The sequence below is a fragment of the Colias croceus genome, chromosome 25, assembly GCF_905220415.1.
Source record: "Colias croceus chromosome 25, ilColCroc2.1".
Taxonomy (NCBI): Eukaryota; Metazoa; Arthropoda; class Insecta; order Lepidoptera; family Pieridae; genus Colias; species Colias croceus.
In genome coordinates, this window is record NC_059561.1 from 1897074 (window position 1) to 1909278 (window position 12205).

The 12205-nt window shown below is 31.2% G+C and overlaps 1 long non-coding RNA gene across 1 annotated transcript in view; it reads right to left on the reverse strand.

Moving 5' to 3' along the window:
* Window positions 1-10160, reverse strand: part of LOC123703087 — a 55394-nt gene extending 45234 nt beyond the window's left edge. The window contains exon 1 of the long non-coding RNA XR_006752950.1: window positions 10098-10160. This is a non-coding gene — a long non-coding RNA (uncharacterized LOC123703087). The remainder of the gene's footprint in view (window positions 1-10097) is intronic.
* Window positions 10161-12205: the final 2045 nt, after the last annotated feature.

The window sequence follows — 12205 nt, forward strand, 5'->3', positions numbered from 1 at the left end:
TATTTTCTGACGGATGAAATGTAGACGATTGGGTAGTGTTTGTATGTGTAACTTACGCCTACCCGCTAGCTTGGTCAATGGGCCAATGTCCAGGTGATCAAAATTCATAAAATCAGTACCTACTTCACATATTAATATTTGTGTGATGAACATAGATATTTGCTCTGTGTCTGGGTGTTGATTATCTATATAAGTATTTATTTAAAATTATATTATATGTATGTTTATCAGCCTTCCATAACACAAGTGAAAGCTTATGAGTATGGGATCAAATCATGTGAAAATTGTCTTGATATATTAATTTACTTGTATTTTCTCATGGCTGATTTCCACATGTTTTAGAATAAACATATTATCATGAAGATAAACTATTTTATGTAGTGAATAAATCCATAACTCGTATCACGGCACTATTTTTAAAGAGTTAGAAAAAAAACGGTATAGAAAATTTCGCACAGATACGTTAAAACCTGTTATACTAAAAGTTACTTAAACAATACATAGGGGCTCAAAGTACCCTCAAATATTGAAACGTAAAACTCTAGAGCAGACCCTCATTATGCATGTTCACTTGCACTCTACTCTACGTGTCTTATCAGCATCTTAAATAACTTGAAAATAATTGACGACATGCCGGGTTTCTACGATGTTCCTGTTTTTTTGTATGGAATAAATGTATTGGTTTTCCGATTTTACCGTTGTGTGTGAAATTGCTGTTTTTGTATTTTGCTTTTGACTATTGATTATAAGCCATACTAATGTTATAACATTTATATGTTATAATTTGTATATATTTATCTATTACGATTTTATAGTAGGTATCTACTAATGAAAATTAAAATTAAAAAATATCTAAGGTCAAACATAGTTTTTTTTTTTTTCAATAACCTATTCCTATATTAAAACGGTAATTCGTTGTTTTATTCAATTTACTTTACTGTATTTAATTATAGGTTATGATGTATTTTTTCGTGATGTTATCGGCTGGTCATGTCGCGGGGCACAACTAGTTTCACTATAATTCTCAATTCATATTAAATAGTCTAACTATATTCGAAGTTATTAGCTTTCTCACATAAATTACTGATAAACTGATTTAATGTGATGTTCAAAGTTTAATGAAACAGTTATAAATTGTTTCAATGATTTTGTTTAAATTTAAGAAATACATACCTACTAACTTACATTTAGAGAGATATAATAATATTGCCGAATAATCTTACGAACGAAAATACGAATAATCTTTCATCCGGCGAAAATATTTTTAATTTAAAACCAATACTTCCAAAGAATAAAATCATTTATTTGAAACACGTGTGTGAAATCAATGAAATAATCCCTACTTAATATTATAAATGTGAAAGTAACTCATGTCTGTCTGTCTGTTTCGCTTTACCGCTTAAACCTCAGCCGATTTTGATGAAATTTGGCACATACAATCTTTAGACCCTGAGAAAGAACATGGGCTATATATATAGGCATTTTATTGCGAAATATGTACCACGGGTGAAGCCGGGGCGGACCATGTTGTATAATTGACCAAGTAATTAATTTTAATAAGTCATTGCAATATCTAAATATATCTACTAGCTTTCCACCCGCAGCTTCGCCCGCGCAATCAAAGAAAAACCCGCATAGCTCTCGCTCCTGTGGGATTTCCGGGATAAAACCTATCTTATTTCCCGGGGTAAAAAGTAGCCTATGTCCTTTCTCGGGTATCAAAATATCTCTATACCAAATTTCATGCAAATTGGTTCAGTAGTTAAGGCGTGATTGAGTAACAGACAGACAGACAGAGTTATTTTTGCATTTATAATATTAAGTATGGATTTAGATGTACGTGATCAGACTAAAATTAATTAAAGACGTACTTAACTTGACTACTAATTGCCTTATACGGTTTAAATTCACGAAATAAAAGCCTTAATTTTGCTCCATTCAATTTACTTCATTAGTTCTGAGCTAATTTATTCAACCACTAATATTGTTCTGCCAGCGCCTCATTAATTTTGGCCTTTTTTAATTCGTATTTATCTAACTGGGATAAAAAAGTATGTTATATATTTCTTGCCCATTAGTATGCGCTTTTACGGTATTTATATTAAGGATAGCATTAAATATCATTAATACGAACGAATTAATACGAAATTTTCATTGTATACAAGCTTACCGCCCGCTGCGTCACCCGCTTTGTAAATTGTATATTAAAACCTTCATCTTGAATCACTCTTTATAATATAAAAAAAACACCATGAAAATCTGTAGAGTAGTTTTAAAGTTTTAAGCATACAAAGAAAGGGACTTGGGGACAGATTTATACGATGTAGATGTTAAATCTTCATTATAAAAACATACAATTTTTATTACTTAACGAAATCCTATCATCTGTTTGTTCGTCTGTCTGTTTGTAATAAACTCAAAAACTAGGATTTTCATTTTCTTTGCAATAATAATTGTCAGCATATAAGTAGTAGCCGAAAGTTCTACTACATAATTTATCAAATTTTTAACAACGCGAGCGAAGCCACCTACAACAACTAGCATACAAGTGTTAATAAACCAAAAAACCTTACAAGATTCGAAACTTACAAAATAAAATTTCCACGATTCTTGCTTGAGAGGCAGCATGAGCACAATGAGGGCCTAACGAACCTCCTAACTAACCCATTCAGAGCGTATGTGCAAAACCAGCCTAAATATACCTTTTATGTTCAAATGTTTCGTATTTTATTATGGCTATTCGTATGGATAATTCGTTTCAATGAAGAAGTGCTTGTTATAGCTTATTATGTTACAAATGCGTAGTAATTAGTTGTCTTTATTCAAGATAACTTTTATTTTTGTGAATAAAATTGTCTGCGATTCGAAAAAAATATGTCGTTAAAAAAATTTATGAATAGAGTTTTATGTGGTTTGAACAAATATGTCACTGCTTTATAAACGATGTTAACACAAATATCTTTTGAATTTATTCTTTTAAAATCATCTCTTTTTATATCTTTGTTTGTTTAGATTAACCTATAGAAGACTGATCTAATTGTAATAGAACTTTGACTTGATGATAGAAAAAGTTCGTAAAGCAACAATTTTTAATACTAATTAAATGCTAAGTCGCCAGTATAATCTAGCCTCGTTAATCCAACACGTATAAAGGTTACTTTTAAAATCTTGGTTCCATAACAACTTTATTTAAAAGATTTTCCACCTTCGTTCTGAAATTAGGTCGCACGTACGCTGTGAACTTTCCAAAGTGTCGTTTAGTAATAATCACATGTTTGTCAATTAGGTATTTCTTTAAAGTAATCCATACTAATATTATAAATGCGAAAGTAACTCTGCCTGTCTGTCTGTTACTCAATCACGCCTTAACTACTGAACCAATTTGCATGAAATTTGGTATAGAGATATTTTGATACCCGAGAAAGGACATAGACTACTTTTTACCCCGGGACATAGGATAGGTTTTATCCCAGCAATCCCACGGGAAGGGGAACTATGCGGGTTTTTCTTTGACTGCGCGGACGAAGCCGCAGGTGGAAAGCTAGTTTAAAAATATATTTATCTACGCCAAGAACTACGGGCAACGGATGGTTATGGTGTCACACTGTCAAATATGGCTTCGTTTTAACTTCCAATTTCTTTAAACAATTTGTCATATTATCCAAGAATTTTATCTGTATATAGAACTTTATCTGTATTATTACCCTACTATAAAATGAAAATTAACGAGGATAATATAATCTAAAAGAAAAATATTTTTTTGCCATTATCACAGATTACAGAAATTTAGCGACTTTTCAAACCAATTCAGCAAGTGAACACAACCGAGTGAGTTTTGTCATTGGTTTTATGATGCATTTGCATGATTGTTCATGGTCTATTTTACAAGCTTTTCTTGGCACTCTAAATTGATGTGTAAAATCATCTGCTAATGAGCCTTTATAAATAAATAAATCTGGTTATTTCTCACTTTCTTTGCTTAAAACATTTAAAATAAATAAAGCTGTTTCTTCCACAAAAGCAGTGAACAACTTGCGCAGATAGCTCGCTAATACGTTTAGGCGTGAATCATAATGCAATATAGACGCGATCAAAGACTCATATCTCAGTAATTGAGTTTGTAACTCACAGCGTCCACTCTAGTGAGTTTAAATATATACTAATATTATAAAGCTGAAGAGTTTGTTTGTTTGAACGCGATAATCTCGGGAACTACTGGTCCGATCTGAAAAATTAATTCGGTGTTAGATAGCCCATTTATCGAGGAAGGTTATAGGCTATATATCATCACGCTACGACCAACAGGAGTGGAGCCACAGGGGTGACACCGCGCGGAACAGCTAGTTTTTTATATGAATTTCTAGGTATAGTAAATGCAGTGTAAATAAGCAATTGTGACTTCACTGTCAAAGGAAAATATATAAAAAAGACTAATGATTTTTTTAGAAATAGATAATAACTTATCAATAGACCTTATTTAAAATGTGTAGAATATTTACTGGAAACTTAGAAACTTTTAATAGGCTGAACTAATTTTAATACAACTTTCACTGGATGATAGAGGAGTTTCTAAAGCAACATAACTTTTATATACTACTAATTTAATGTGACAGAAGTCGCCAAAATAATCTTTTAGTATGTTATCTTTAAAAGGCTAAACTAATGGTAATTAAACTTTAACTCGATGATAGTTTGTAAAGCATCAATTTTTAAATGGTTAAAAATTTGAAGTATCGTTTTTGCATTGTATAATGAATAATATTATCTTACTTCTAATGATATTCTTAATAATCCTACTAATATTATAAATGCGAAAGTTTGTATGGATGTATGGATGTATGGATGTTTATTACTCTTTCACGTAAAAACTACTGAACCGATTACAATGAAATTTAGCACACATATAGAAGGTAACTTGGATTAACACATAGGATAGTTTTTATCCCGGAAATCCCACGGGAACGGGAACTATACGGGTTTTCCTTTGCAAACGTGAGCGAAGCCGCGGGCGGAAATCTAGTTTGTCTATAATAACCTTCTCTAGCTGAACATACACAAATATTTATTTAAATACTGCGTTATAGACTATAGTATAATAAGAGCTTGTAGAGGCCGTGTAGAGTTAGACGCTTGTCTCTACATTTTATCTGACTAGCGGTCCGCCCCAGCTTAGCCTGTGGTACATATTTCGCAATAAAAGGTAGCCTATGTTCTTTCTCAAGGTCTAAAGATTGTCTGTGCCAAATTTCATCAAAATCGGTTGAGAGGTTTATGCGTGAAAACCATTCATACATAATTAGAAACTTTTCCTCTTTATTATATTAGTATAGATAACTTTTTACTACAAGAGAGTCTTGGCAACATGAAAATATTTTACTGGGATACATACCTAATATATGTACAGAGACAAAAACACAACCGACCTTAGTCTTGTAAACATTTTATTTCTTATATCGTCTATTCATCAATAATATCTCAGAAAAGCCATTTCTCATCGCAACAAGTTCATAATTCTCTAACTTACATTATTAGGAACTTTATAAGTGAATTTCCATTTAGCTTCGAGCGAGCGCTGGATCAAATTCAGAGCTAAACCGGTTTCATGTAAGTTGCATCTATTCGAATTGAATGGTGCCTAATTATAATATTAATTTTTCTGGTTGTAAATTAGAGGATTCCATTTTTTACGTGTTTGTAAGAGATAAACTCAAAAAAATTATTTACCAGTAAAAGCTACGTTAATCTGAAATGTCACAGATTTCTTTTGCTGTAAAATTCACTTATTTATTTATTTATTTATTTATGACACTTCATTGTACATGTAAGAGAAACTTACAATACCTTATGTAAAAACTAGACATCAGGGTGTAACTGCATTATTCTACCTGCATGTGATACATTCTAGAATACACAAGAGAGACCACCTACAAATTAATATATGGATTAATTAATTAACATATTATATAATCAAGCTGCAATAATACCGCAGGAGTATTGGCAGCTGTCAAATGTTAATAAAGGATATTGAGGTCATGTTATAACTAGCTTTGCACCCCGACTTTACATGCGGTACACTGTCGATTATAGGTACTAACACTACAGTCTGAAGATCATCACATTATTAAATCAATAGTTTTCGATTCTATACACGACTAACAATCATTTTTGTATTTTTATAAGTCGAATTAAATTGTCGTCGAGAATTTTTTAAAGTATTCTTTAAAAAATTCGATCAGCTGGTGCGTTTTGAACCCGCGACTATTGCCATCGGGGCGACGCTTACCCTCTATTTTAAAAATTTCTTATTTCTATAGCCCGAGTAGAATTCATTTTTCCAATATTTAACTTTGCAAATTAAACATCAACATTAACTAGGTCTAAAATTACAAAACTATAAAGGACTAGATTTCCGCCCGCGGCTTCGCCCGCGCAGTCAAAGAAAAACCCACATAGTTCCCGTTCCCGTGGGATTTCCGGGATTGCGTCATTTTCCCGGGATAAAAAGTAGCCTATGTCCTTTCTCGGGTATCAAAATATCTCCACACCAAATTTCATGAAAATTGGTTCAGTAGTTTAGGCGTGATGGAGTAACAGACAGAGTTATTTTCGCATTTATAATATTAGTATGGATTACAATGTGAGAAAAACTAACATCATTCACGTTAAACAACTCCACATTTCATTCTCAGTTGAGTGAGTTGACTACATAAAACTGCACACCTCAATAAAGTTTCAGAACGAAACAACATTAAAAACTCGCTATATTGTAATGAAAAACTCGCGAACGCGTGTTTATTTTTTACTGCAGAAAGGATAAGTTGAGATGAGAATATTATGTGGCGGGTTCCGTACAAAGATATTTATTTTGTTGTAGGACTGTTAAATGATGATAGTATTTACTTATCTCGGTGGTAAATGTAAAAAAAATATGTAATGACGATTCAAAAGTGCTTTTGAAGAGGTCTAATTGAATAAATAAATGTTTGAATTTGAGTTTATGATCGTTAATCTGGACCATGCAAGTTGTTAAATGCCGAAACGTTGCAAATCTCAACAAATGAAGACTTGTGGAGACCACTACAGGATTTTAAATGATATACTACTCTCACTTAGCTAGTTTGTTAGCTACTGGTCTGATTCAGTCAGAAATTTTCGACGATGATGTACTAATTTTTTTACTACTTCAAATTAATATTATTGAAAAATAAACGTAAATATCTACTTTAAAAATATCCTTTTTAAACAAAAATGTTGATACTAGCTTAAATAATATCATTATCACATCTTTTGTTTCTAAAGAATACGTTTGTTCAATTAAAAAAATACTATTTACATTCGTCTTTACTTGAGCTTCTATAATATAAAAAACTACGTAACAAGGAACCCTAAAACGCGTTCATTTCCCTTTCAAGTATCTAGAATGAACAAAAGCGGTATCCACAAAACATGTTCACATAATCGAGCGGTTATTCATTCATTCACATTATTCACTGGTTCAGTTACTGTGCTTTGTTTGAAGTAATGACCTATGGTTTACGGTTAATGATTGTAATGATGTATTGTGTAGATTTGTCCTGTGATAACTCTATCTAAAATGTATGATACCTTGTTTATCTGTATGTTTATTAATGTATAATATCACTATCACTACATAGTATAAAACAAAGTCGCTTTCTCGGTTCCTATGTATGTTTAAATCTTTAAAACTACGCAATAGATTTTGAAACGGTTTCTTTTAGTAGATAAAGTGATTCAAGAGGAAGGTTTTAGTAGGTAGGTATATATTTATTCACGCATTTTCATCAATCTTATTTATTTTTATCTGAACAACTAGCAAGTAACCGAAAAAAAAAACATAGGTTTTTTTGACCCATAATTTTATCCACGATTCTAAAACGAATCTTTAAAAGCAAGACGTTTCCATAAAATATTTTATTAACATCTCAAGAATCCTTAGCAAGGATTTCTTTCAAACTATTATACGTAATATAGTAATGGAATATAAAAATAAACAGCAATGAAATAGCTGGGAATGAAAGGAAAACCAACAAAACACCGCCTTGCGACTGCTTGGAAAAATAAATCCTTAGAGATATCTGAGAAATTTTAATTAATACGCTACGGTGGATATTCCCATAATACTCTCGCGACACGGTTTGTGGGGATTTCTAAGACGCTTTTGCATATAATATTCATATAAATTTCTATAGACGATTCCTTAGTTTCAAACTTCCAAGTATTTTTAATACCCGGACTTTTTCCTTAACCTAGATGTCGATATTATACAAATGTACTAGTTGTGTCCTGCGGTTTTACCCGTATTTCTCCGTTCATAATGTTCTTAGCATGATGATATTGTATAGATTATATATAGCCTTCCTCGATTAATGGACTATCTATCAGTGAAAACATTTTTCAAATCGGACTCGCGGTTCTTGAGGTTAGCGCGTTCAAACAAACAAACATACTCTTCGTATAGATATTTTATAAGGGTTTTATTTTCCAGGTTACTTGTACAGTTCAGCGAAATGTACGTTTCAGTTATAAGTTTTAAGGGAATAATGATACATTTTTGGTAGAAACTAGAACTAGCGAAGTTAGAAAATATACCGTCACATTTTTTGTATTTTACGATTTTTATACAGGTCAAAAACAAATTTTAATGTGAAAGTGTGTTTTTTTTTTATTCGTTTGTTCCTCTCTCTTTCACATTGCAACGGAGCGATATAATAGTATGATTTTTATTCCTGGAGATAATTAGAAGCCTAGAGAGAAATATTGAAATGAAATGAAATTGAATAAAATGAAATACGCTTTGACAAAGCGAGCAAACCGCAGGGAACAGCTAGTAATATAATAAATCAGATTGTAATTCCGATAAATGTGTGTAATTCATGCAATTAATTTTTGTTCAATATATTTCAATTTTCACTACGATTGCAATTTAATACAAACCAATTCAAAGAATTTCTATAAAACATATTTTAAAACTATCTGCTAAAAATAAAAAAGTTCTACGAAATTCCCGTTTTAACGCTTTAAAGTCGAGCTTATTATTTTTCAGCTACGCAATTCATAAAGGTACGTAAAAAAAGCGAAAGGTGTGTTTCTATGTTTTCAGGAAACATAAATTAATATTACTATACTAGCTTTCCACCCGCGGCTTCGCCTGCTTTGTCTAAAACCTAATAAATTATATACTAAAACCTTCCTCTTGAATGACTCTATCTATTAAAAAAAACCGCATCAAAATCCGTTGCGTAGTTTTAAAGATTAAGGCATACAAAGGGACATAGGGACAGAGGAAGCGACTTTGTTTTATACTATGTAGAGATGATTGAAGATTGAATACAAATGATATTATAAGGACACAAAAATAAATTAAACTATACAATAAAATACACATAATATTTTTACAAGTGATTGAATAAATTTACAAAAAATATTAAACTTTATTCAAAAATACACTGATCTTATTTCCTCATCGATTTATAATTAATTTTATATAATTACTAGCTTCCGCCCACGACTTTGTACGTGCATCCCCGTTTTTCCCCGTTCCCGCAAGTATTTCGGGAAATCCTTTCTTAGGGGACGCCTACGTTATGACATCTACCTGCATGCCAAGTTTCAGCCCGATACGTCCAGTGGTTTGGGCTGTGCGTTGATAGATCACTATATCAGTCACCTTTGAGTTTTATATATATAGATTTTGGTATGTATAAGCTTTGTGTAGGTATATGTTCAACTCATAAAACCTGTGACCTCAAAAAAATAAGTTTATTTTCTAGTATTCCGGTATAACTACATAGTATAAAACAAAGTCGCTTTCTCTGTCCCTATGTATGCTTAAATCTTTAAAACTACGCAACGGATTTTGATGCGGTTTTTGTTTTAATAGATAGAGTGATTCAAGAGGAAGGTTTTGAATGTTTTAGACTAAGCGGGAAAAGCCGCGGGCGGAAAGCTTATTTGATTATAAATTGCAAATTACGTACAGATTTAATCAGAAAAACTGCTCTTTTCTTTCGAAAACTATGTATATTTTTTCATTATTTTATTTATGTACATATAAAATAAAATGTTTCTAAACTTACCAGCGTATAGAATGGTCGAGAAAATTGCAAGCCAGCGGAGCCTCATCTTAGATTCTATGATCTGGAATGAGATTACATTATTTAATACAGCTAAAACGTTGAATTAAATTTTCACTAGAGTAAATATTTATAGAGATTAAGAACACAGATGAATATTTTTTATACCTAGAATTTTTTTTTAAACGAAATAAATGAACGGCAGAAAATGACTACATTTTTATTTGAAAATTTATCTACTCGTATATTGACACAACTTTCGACTCTAAACGTAATAGTGGTATAGAAAAGACAAAGAAAATGTTAAACTTTGGTTATATTCATAGAAATTCAACTCGCATAATAGGGAGATACTGACAAAAAATATTTGGTCATTTGTACCAGTATGGAGTTGCCTCATGGGCCTAGTACGTAATGACAAGAAGAAAAATGACCAGAATCTCTCGACCTATAAGTACTCACAAACAGTTTACCAATTTAATTCTTATTTAAATATTTACAAGTATTTCACCAAAACCTTTCCCAAAAAATTTTATCAATAAAAAGCGATAATGGATAAAAATAGGCAAATGTAAAGAAATTCAAAAATTGTGAACAATTCTGCCGGTCTGAGGTCAATACCCTGTAATCGCCCACTTTCTTAGTAAGAGTCACCATGCTTTTAAACTTTGCAGAAGTAATTGAATTTCAAATTTAAATGTTTTAATGTTAATAAATTTAATCATGACTCGAGTGGTCAGGTGTCAGGTCAGGTCATGGTATGTATGCGTTCGTATTCCGCCTCTTCTCTCTTTCTATTAAAAAAAAATATGTAGGTAAGTATGATATTTCAAATAATTTAATCAAAATTATCAATGCTAACTCACAGTTTAACCCGAATTGAACAAGACATGCACCACAACAACTCGGTTTGAAAATAAATAAATAATATAAAACGCATCTCACTGGGGAATAAAACTACTGCAGACTTCTAGAATTTTAAGAATTGGTTACATACTTTATGAATTTATTCATTACAGAAACAAAAAGCTTAACGTAGGTTATTACAACTATTAGAATGGGTTTTTGAAATACATTGAAATTATTAAAAGGGTATCATTTAAGCTATCACCAATTTAATTAGTTTTGTGTTTCTTAAATAATAGGGTTTGTCCTCAAAATAGTAGATCTGTCACCAAAATGTAGTCACCAAACAATGCAAAATCAGTTCCACAATAAATCACCTAAAATCCTGAGATATAAGGTCTAGTACCAAATAAATGTTTTTGTATGTATTATAATAGGTGTGTCCTAAAAAGTATTTAAGCAAACTAATTTAAAGAGATCACCAATAAATCATATAATGTTACTTAAAGTTAAAATAATCAATATTTATTGTTAAAAAACAATAATCACTGAATAATCAGCGCTGGTTTGGATTTCGAAGGGCGCCCCCTTTTTCTTTTCTGGCCGATAAGCACATTTTTTGCTTCTGGTGGGGGGTTAGCCAGCTTTAAGCGTATGGCTAATCCGATAATATGTTTGCACATGTCAATTTTTAAAGCGCGTCAATTTGTCTCCACCCATTTGATCATTTTTTCATTAAAATTATAAATTGATGTATTAAATTGATAACGAATACTATTAATTTATTATCTGAACGAAATAAAATGTTACTACTGTATTGGTGACAAAATATCAAATAAAAAGGAGTCACAGTCAGGGATCAATAATCGATTTATTTGGTGACAGATCTACCATTCTGAGCACAGAGCTATTAATTAATTAACAAAACTGTTATTATAAGAACGAAGTTTATATTCATGCAATGCAATATAATTTTGTTGGTTATCGATCTCTTATTTTACACATAATAATATATTAACATTAATTTGATAATTCATACCTGGGAACAATTTTTGTTTATCTGAGAACGAAAATATTTCGTGGTGATAGATCTATTTATTAGGTGATACAACTTGATGACAAATATAAATTTTGGTGATAGAAAATATAGTTCCCTTATTAAAATAAATAAGTAATTAAAATTACTAATATAACACTAGATCATATTATTTAGTTTAGGTTTCTGCTTAAATATTTAACACATCGTTTAAAAATTTAAAATGTTA